Source organism: Ailuropoda melanoleuca, chromosome X (assembly GCF_002007445.2).
Source record: "Ailuropoda melanoleuca isolate Jingjing chromosome X, ASM200744v2, whole genome shotgun sequence".
Lineage (NCBI taxonomy): Eukaryota > Metazoa > Chordata > Mammalia > Carnivora > Ursidae > Ailuropoda > Ailuropoda melanoleuca.
In genome coordinates, this window is record NC_048238.1 from 35,467,244 (window position 1) to 35,476,202 (window position 8,959).

The 8,959-nt window shown below is 45.1% G+C and overlaps 1 long non-coding RNA gene across 1 annotated transcript; it reads left to right on the forward strand.

Moving 5' to 3' along the window:
- Positions 1-4,236: 4,236 nt before the first annotated feature.
- On the forward strand, positions 4,237-7,015 carry LOC117797475. The gene is made up of 3 exons (XR_004622493.1): positions 4,237-4,778; positions 5,382-5,462; positions 6,344-7,015. It is a non-coding gene; the product is annotated as an uncharacterized LOC117797475 (long non-coding RNA).
- Positions 7,016-8,959: the final 1,944 nt, after the last annotated feature.

Sequence of the window (8,959 nt, forward strand, 5' to 3'; positions counted from 1 at the left end):
CTGAGCCAAAGGCAGACGCTTAACGACTGAGCCACCCAGGCGCCCCTTAAATATAGTGTATTATTAATATCAGAGGTAAAGTTAGTGATTCATCAGTCTTATATAACACCCAGTGCTCATCACATCACGTGCCCTCCTTAATGTCCATCACCCAGTTACCCCATCCCCCTCACCCACCTTCCCTCCAGCAACCCTCAGGTTGTTTCCTATGCTTAAGAGTCTCTTATGGTTTGTCTCCCTCTCTGGTTTTGTCTTGTTTTATTTTTCCTTCCCTTCCCCTATGCTCCTCTGTTTTGTTTCTTAAATTCCACATATGAGTGAGATCATACGATAATTGTCTTTCTCTGTAGCAGTGGAATTTTTAAAAGTTTATTTATTTAAGTCATCTCTACACCCAATGTGGGGCTCAAACTCACAACCCGGAGATCAAGAGTCACAGGTGTTTTCGACTGAGCCAGCCAGGCGCCCCTCTAAGTGAAATTTTTTAGTTAAAGGGTATAAACACTTTTATTTAGGATTTTGATATTGACAAATTATTCTCCATAAAGGTTGGTGGCAATTTATTCTTCTGCAGTAGCTTGTGAGAACACTTATTCCCTTGCATCCTCTTGTGTGTGTGTGTTGCTGTTGTTGTTGTTTTGTTTTTTGTTTTTTATCCTTGCATCCTTTAGTGATCAATACTCATTGGGTGTTATCTTTTGGGGAGACCAGGAGGGGGATATTTGCAATTTGCTAGATGGAATATTGCATCTCAGGCTTTCCCGAGTCTCATGTGGAAGCTGGTCTGTGCTCTAGCTGTGGGTTGCACAGTTAACACTCCCTGAAAATTTTCTCCAGATTTTGGCAACCCTCTGACAGGTGCTATTCAACAGAAGATGACTCTGCTTTTCGCCTGTTCAGAAGACCTGACACATGGTGACAGTTTAATTTCCGGGTAGTAATGAGAGTCCATGCAACTGAACGACAGCAGGGTAAAATATTTGGTGGCTTTTCCCAAAGATTCCCTCTCATCCCCAGCTTAAGTCAAAATTTTCAATGTCCTGTGAACGTTTAAGAATTGTAGCTCATCCCCCGCCCCCGGCACCAGCATGGCCCCAATTTTCTGGATAATTTGAGGAGAAATGAGCATGTCTGAATGAAAACGATTTGTAATTAACAAACATCTGCATAAAGGCATTTCTGGTTTTACATAATGGACGTGTTAGGGATTCTAGAAAGTTGTGAGTAACTGAAATCCTATTTCTAATTTCTTTGGGATTAACCCAAGGTGATTCTCTTTGTAAAGGAAATGACATCTGTTGCAAACCTCCATTTTTGTCCAGCTGCAGCACTGACAGTCACTTCGTCAGTCAGTTGGCTTCCTGGGAGCCTAATGTGTGAAGAACGTTGTACTCGGAGCTGTGGGACGGATGGGTTTTAGTCTTGGGTCTCAGTCTTGTCCCTCGGGGCTTTATTGAGGAATGTGGCTGAGTCCCCGACAGGTTGGGTCTACTACTGTCCCTCCTTCCTGCTGGGGGCCCTGTTGGCTGTCACAGCTCTTCCCACTATCTCCTCAGCCTTTGGATACCAGCAGCTGGAAGGGCACAGCTGAGGGAAAGCAGATAAGTGTGGAAAGTGACCCCAGAGGTCACCAGCCCACACAGTAGTGTCCTCAAACTGGCCAGCAATGTTAACTGGCAGTTTCTGTTTTTTGTTTTTTTTTTTTTAAGATTTTATTTATTTATTTTGAGAGAGAGCGCACAAGCAGGGAGACCACCAGAGGGAGAGGGAGACGCAGACTCCCCGCTGAGCAGGGAGCCCGATGCGGGACTGGATCCCAGGACTCTGACATCATGACCTGGCCGAAGGCAGATGATTAACTGACTGAGCCCCCCAGGCGCCCTGGCAGTTTCTGTTTAAACTGAAAATTTTTCCTCCGGGGAAATTCTTGCCTTTCTCTGGTTTACAGTAAGGCCAAAGGTTTTGACTGATGGAAATAGCATGGCACGGACACAAGCAACTTGGTCCTGAACCAGCACAGAATGTTCCTTAAATCCCTCATCAACTTTGCTTTTCAATACCTTAATGTAATGCAACCAACCCCAAGTTCATGAAATAATTCCATGGACGAAAAGAAGCAAATGAGCAGGAGTCAGATACAAATGGGACGTGTCTACAAAATGCCATTTTGAAGTTTGTGGTCTGGAGCTTAGAATGCTTTTTCCAGCGAAAACCAGAGCAGTGTTTAAAGTGGTTGTTTGATTCCTAGGCTAGACCTCAAAATTCTATATAATTCATACTATGGCTGAAATACCCGTCTCTTGTCATTAAAAATTAGTAGGAAACAAAATGTGATTTTGCAATAATGTTTTAAAAACACGAAGAGGGAGTGCCTGGGTGGCTCACTTGGTTAAGCATCTGCCTTTGGCTCAGGTCATGATATTTGGGTTCCCTGCTCAGCAGGGAGCCTGCTTCTTCCTCTCCCTCTGCCTCTCCCCCTGCTCTGTCTCTCTCTAAAATAAATAAATCTTTAAAAGAAAAAAAAACCATGAAGGAAAAACAATTTCAGAACAGAAAATAAGATGTTTTGTTCATCTGAAGCGCTAGTGCTTAAAAAAAAAAAAAAAACCAGAGTTACTAGAAAGTAGGGAAGAAGCAGTTCACTTTGGGGAAGATTTTAATAGGTACTTTTGGGAACTCTCAACGGGCTTCGGACTTGAAGTCACAGGTTCTTTTTCCCTAATTTTACTTCACAACTGATGGCCTTTTTTTTTTTTTTAAATACAATCATAGCACTAAAACCACTCTGGTTTAACGTCAGTGGTGCCTGTGGGGGAGGGGAGGTCTGGGCTTGAATGTGAAATTAAAAGGGGGGAGAGATTTTACTGAAGTGACTGTGTACTAGTTGGAGAGAGGCTCTGGGAGATAAGGGTACAAGGTGAAAGAGGGCGGAAGTGAAGAAAGATTGTCTGAGGTGGAATTACTTCACCCGGCAAGGTGACAGATGACAGTGAGAGAAAAGAAAGGTGAGGGTAGAGAAGACTTGGGTTCACCAGTGTCTGGGCCTGCAGAATGGCTCCGTCAGCACCTGAGAGCTTGGGTGCTCTATCCAGAGTGCTGGGTACGGATGGAAGGCACCATGTGTGTCTGGCCATTCCCTTATGAGACCTGTTTTAATGCCCGCTGTTTAAAACTAAGAGCATGCCGGCTTTGTGATGCCAGACTCTCAGAGCTCATTGCCAAAGATGGCGTCCCCGGTGCACTGGTACTCATGCTCTTGGATCCTGGCTGACCCTGAGACCTGCTTTTTGGCTAATAGAGAACGGTGGAATGACACTGTGTGACTTCCGAGGCTAGATCCTAATAAGTCTTGTAGCTACCTCCTGGGGCTCCTAGAACAGGCACTCTGGGGGAAACCAGAAGTGATGCTGGCTTCGAGAAGTCTACGTACTCAGAGACTGCTACTGCGTTGTAAGGAAGCCCAAGGCTGCTTTCCAGCCACTGCAGCCCAGGTGTGGACATGTGAGTGAAGAAGATTCAGGTAAGTGCAGCCTTATCCACCATCTGACTGCAACCGAACTCAGGACCTCAAGGAAGAACTGTACATCTGAGTCTGTTTTCCCCCAGAACTGTGAGGAATAATGAATACATGGTTGTTGGGGGTTTTTTTGTTTTTGTTTTTGTTTTTTTTTAAGATTTTACTTACTTATTTTGAGAGAGAGAGAGCGAGAGAGCACTTGAGCAGCAGGAGGGGTGGAGGGAGAGAGAGAGAGAGACTCTCCAGCAGGCTACACGCCCAGCACAGAGCCCAACGTGGGGCTCGATCACACAACCCTGAGATCGTGACCTGAGCAGAAATCAAGAGTTCGATGCTTAACCAACTGAGCCACCCAGGCACACAATAAATACTTCGTTGTTTTATGCCACTAAGTTTTGGGGTATCTTTTACATAGCGTAAATAATGGGAACCTGGATTAAGCCCAAAACTTGCTGGCCTACAATGCATACCCGCGTTTTAGTTCCAAACTATCATCTACTCCCATGAGGATGTGTTGACCCATCATCCTTCAACATGCTTAGCACAAGGGAACATCCAGGATCTCCCAGCATGTCAACTATACTTCAGTAATAATAATAATACTAATAAAAATAATTTCCCAGCATGCTCAGCTTTTAAACTTTTTTTAAGATTTTATTTTTTTGAGAGAGAGTGAGAGAGAGAGAGATCATGAGCAGGGGGGAAGGATAGAGGGAGAAGCAGACTCTCCGCTGAGCAGGGAGCCTGATGCGGGGCTTGATCCCAGGACCCTGCGATCCTGACCTGAGCCAAAGGCAGACGCTTAACCGACTGAGCCCCTCAGACACCCCTGCATGCTCAGCTTTTAGGCCTCGATTCATTTCTTCCTCAGCCTCACTCGTGGGCCCTTTGCTGGGTTCGAAGTCTCGTGACGACAATTAAGGAAAAGAAATTAACCTCTTGAATGAATAAAGGTAACATTAGCTCTCTGTAGCATTCTGGTGGGACGGCCTTGGTGGAACCCCAGAAGTATCTCTGGGCCCATGTCCCACAGTTTACTGGAAAAGCAGCTTCCCGTCTCTACAATCTCACTGCTGTAAGCTGAAATCTCTTACAGGTTTCTCTACGATCTCGAAGAACTGGGTCCTTCTGGAGACACAGAACAGTGCAGGTGTTTTTCAGAGACTGGCTTAGGGAAGTGAGTAAAGGAAGACCATCTGGACACAGTGCCTGAGATTCCTTGCACTGTTGAAATGACTTGAACAGAGCACTCACTTTCTTGGTGAGTTTTCCCTGGGTGGTTGTTTATGATGGGGCTGGTAGACTCATCGTTGAACAATTACACAAATTAAGGCAATTGGGACAACGCAGTCATAGAGCTGGCTTTGAGATCCCGGTTTCACCAATTCCTTCCCCTCAGAAGAACAAAGCATGTGGTCACGTTCGAGGAGCTGATACGACACAGAGAATTGGTCCAAGGGGTCAGTGCCCCCTACAAGGCAGATAATAGGAGTTGCTTTCCTCCTACCTGGAATGCTGTCTTGAAACAGATGGCACTCGAAAATGTCTGCCCGATGAATGAATTAGAAGTCCTGAAACTGAGTAGCTTGGAGTCAGGTAACCCACAGGGATACTATAAATAGCCAGACTGAAAACAGCTCCATTCATGCTGTAATTGAGTTACACCCTCGCTAATCATACAGGCTATTCGTCCAGGCTGGAAACAGGCAAAAATACAGAATGTCATCAAGGACATCTTCAAGGAAAAAAAAAAAGTACCTACGTTTCCAGGCTTTATGGACACCGTGTATATTAATATCAAACATTTCTGATCTTTTACCCGTTTGATCCCAGAGGATGTAACAAAACTTTTTTGTCTTGGAAGGCTTTGGTCGGAACCCTGTGTGGCACAAACCCTATTGTCAGCGCTGCCAAGAGGCCTGTGAGGAGGGACTCAGTGACAAAGGTGCCTATGAGCCGGGCTGTGGCAGTTGGTTTCTCTTGGGCTCCTGAAGGGCCTCGAAAAGACATAAGCAGGCAGCCAGAGAAGGCAGGAGAGAGCAGCAGTGGTTTACCTCACTCCAGTCCTTCCCCAGCAGTGCCCGGCTGGAGAATCAGTGGTTGGTCCCTTGGAGGCAATAATGGTGACAGTGACGGTGGGGAAGGCAGGAGCAGAACAAGAAGGGGCCTGATCCCATTTCCAGAGCCACCAACTCTCGGGTCTTTCTTCAGGAACATTTCTGCTAAGGGAACTTGCCTTTCTTTTCTCTCTGCTTTCCCATTCAACTGCGGTTGGGTCCCCTCAAACTGGCGGACATAGGAGAAATGTTCTTACTGCATATTGAAACCCTAGGCTCCTGTGTGGTGACAGGAGGAGGCAGGGCCTTTGCAAGGTGGTTAGGTCATGAGGGTAGAGCCCTCATGACGGGATTAGTGACCTTATAAACGAGACCCCAGAGAGGTCCCTAGCCCCTTCCACTCTGAGGACACAGCAAGACGATCATCTAGGAACCAGGAAGGGGGACCTCACGAGACACCGAATCTGCCAGAGCCTTGATCTTGCAAATACATTCATGTTGTTCATAAGCCCCCCATCTGTGGTATTTCGTCAGAGCGGCCCGAAAGGACTAAGACAGTTCTCCAGTTGTCCCCGTGATGAGGTCAAGATATAATACAAGGAGGTTCTGATGGTTAATTACCAAGTAAAGAGCCCTGCCTGCTATTAAAGTTAGGTTAATTGAAAAGCATAATTATCCAATAAACCTTTGGGGGAAAGGACAAAAGGAAAGTTCAGCATGTACATTGCTGACTAGTTTACATTTCTGGACACTCCTTTAAATCTTCCAGGATCCTCTGAAAATACTTCACTCTACATTCGTCAGAAGAATTTACCAAAGAAGAAGGCGATGATGATTACGAGAACCAGGAGAGCCGGAAGTGATAGTGGGCCTTTAAAGGAAATCTGCTCCTGCTAATAGCACCTCCACACAATAACAAAAGAATTGCAACCTTAAAGGCACCTTTGAAGGCTCTGGATATATTTTAATTGCCTCAAGTTCGCACAAATCAGGATGTAAGAAGCAGGTGATTTAAAAGAGAGGGCTCACATAAAGAAAAAAACACTCCAAGTCAGAAGTGCCGACTGGCTTCTGTTTTAAAAAAAACTTCTAATTTTGAAATATTATAGATTGACAGGAGTTGCATAACTATAGTACAAAATGAAAGGGAGGAAGTGTGCAATCCACAGACCTCATTCAGATTTTACCAACTTTATAAGCACTCAGTTGTGTGTTTGTCTCTGTGTGTAGCTCCGTGCAATGCTATCACATACTTAGCTTTGTGTAACCACCAGGACACTGAGCTCTCCGTCTCCACGATGCTCCTTCAGATTATCCCTTTAGAGCTATACCCACTCCCTTCCCCTCCCCCTGTCAATACTGCGCTGTTCTCCACCTTCAGAATTATGTTCTTTTGTGAATGTCCATACAAATGAAATCATGTAGTATATAAACTTTTGAGATTGGCTTAAAAAAATTTTTTTAAATTTACTTTAGAGAGAGTATGTGGCGGGGGGGGGGGGGGGGGGAAAGAATCCCAAGCAGACTCCCCGCTGAGTGTGGAGCCCGACATGGGTGACATGGGGCTCGATCTCATGACCCTGAGATCATGACCTGAGCTGAAACCAAGAGTTGGACGCTTGACTAACTGAGCCACCCAGGCCCCCCAGGATTAGGTTTTTTTTTTTTTTAAAGATTTTATTTATTTGACAGAGAGAGAGCGAGAGAGCACAAGCAGGGGGAGCAGCAGAGGGAGAGGGAGAAGCAGGCTCCCTGCTGAGCAGGGAGCCCGATGTGGGGCTCGATCCCAGGACCCTAGATCATGACCTGAGCCGAAGGCAGACGCTTAACCAACTTCTCCACCCAGGCACCCCCCTAAGATTAGCTTTTTAAGACAGTTTACTTATTTATTTTTTATTAATCGCTACACCCAACATGGGGCTTGAACTCACAACCCCAAGATCAAGAGTTGCGAGCTTTACTGACTGAGCCAGTTAGGCACCCCTGGTGTCTCTTCTCATAAGGGCACCAATCTCATCATCAGGGCCCCACTCTCATAACCTCCTCTAAACCTAATGACCTCCCAAGGGCCCCCCCATCTCCAAATACCATCACATTAGGGGTTAGGGCTTCCACACATGAACTTTGGCGGGGGGTCACAAATGTTCAGTGCATAACAACTGTTCATTCCTTTTTATTTTTTTAACTGTTCTTTTTTAATTAAAAAAAAAAAAAAGGTTAAGTAATCTCTATGCCCAGTATGGGGCTTGAACTCACAACTCTCAAATCAAGAGTCACATGCTCTACTGACTGAGCCAGCAGGGTGCCCCTCATTCTTTTTTATTATTGAGTCCTATTCAATGGTATGGATATGCTATTAGTTTAGTCAGTCACCCACTGAAGGACATTTTGGATAGCTTTCAATCCCTGGCTATTATAAATAAAGCTGCCATGAATGTTTCTGTAGAAGTTTATTTTTTGTTTTTTGGGTTTTTTTGGCATCATTTTTTTTTAAAGATTTTATTTATTTATTTGTCAGAGAGAGCACAAGCAGGGGGAGCAGCAGGCAGAGGGAGAAGCAGGCTGAGCAACGAGCCTGATGTGGGACTCGATCCCTGGATCCTGGGATCACGACCTGAGCTGAAGGCGGACGCTTCACTGATTGAGCCACCCAGGTGCCCCTTCATAGAAGTTTACACATGAAAATAAATTTTCATTGTTCTGGGATAAATGCCTGAGTGCAACTGCTGGGTCACACAGGAAATCCAGTTTTAGTTTTTTTTTTTTTAAAGATTTTATTTATTTATTTGACAGAGACAGAGACAGTCAGCGAGAGAGGGAACACAAGCAGGGAGAGTGGGAGAGGAAGAAGCAGGCTCCCAGCCGAGGAGCCCGATGTGGGACTCGATCCCGGAACGCCGGGATCACGCCCTGAGCCAAAGGCAGACGCTTAACGACTGCGCTACCCAGGTGCCCCCAGTTTTAGTTTTAAAAGGACCTGCCCAACTGTTTGCCAGAGTGGCTATATAATTTTACATTCCCACCAGCAATGTATGAGAGATCCAGTGTCTCTATACATCCTCCCCAGCATTTGGTATTATTGGTATTTTTTTTTTTATTTTGGCCATTGTGACAGGTGTGTGGTGCTTTCTCATTGTGGTTTGAATTTGCATCTCTCTAATGACTGATGACATTGAAATTTTTTCATGTGTTTGTTGGCCATCTGTATATCCTTTTCAGTGAAATATCTGTTGATACCATTTGCCCATTTTCTAACTGGATCGTTACCATGGAGTTTTGAAAATTCTTCATATATTCTAGATACAAGTCCTTTGTTAGATGTGTGATTTGCAAATATTTTCTCTCAGTCTTTCACAGGGTCTTTGGCAGAGGAAAGTTTTAAATT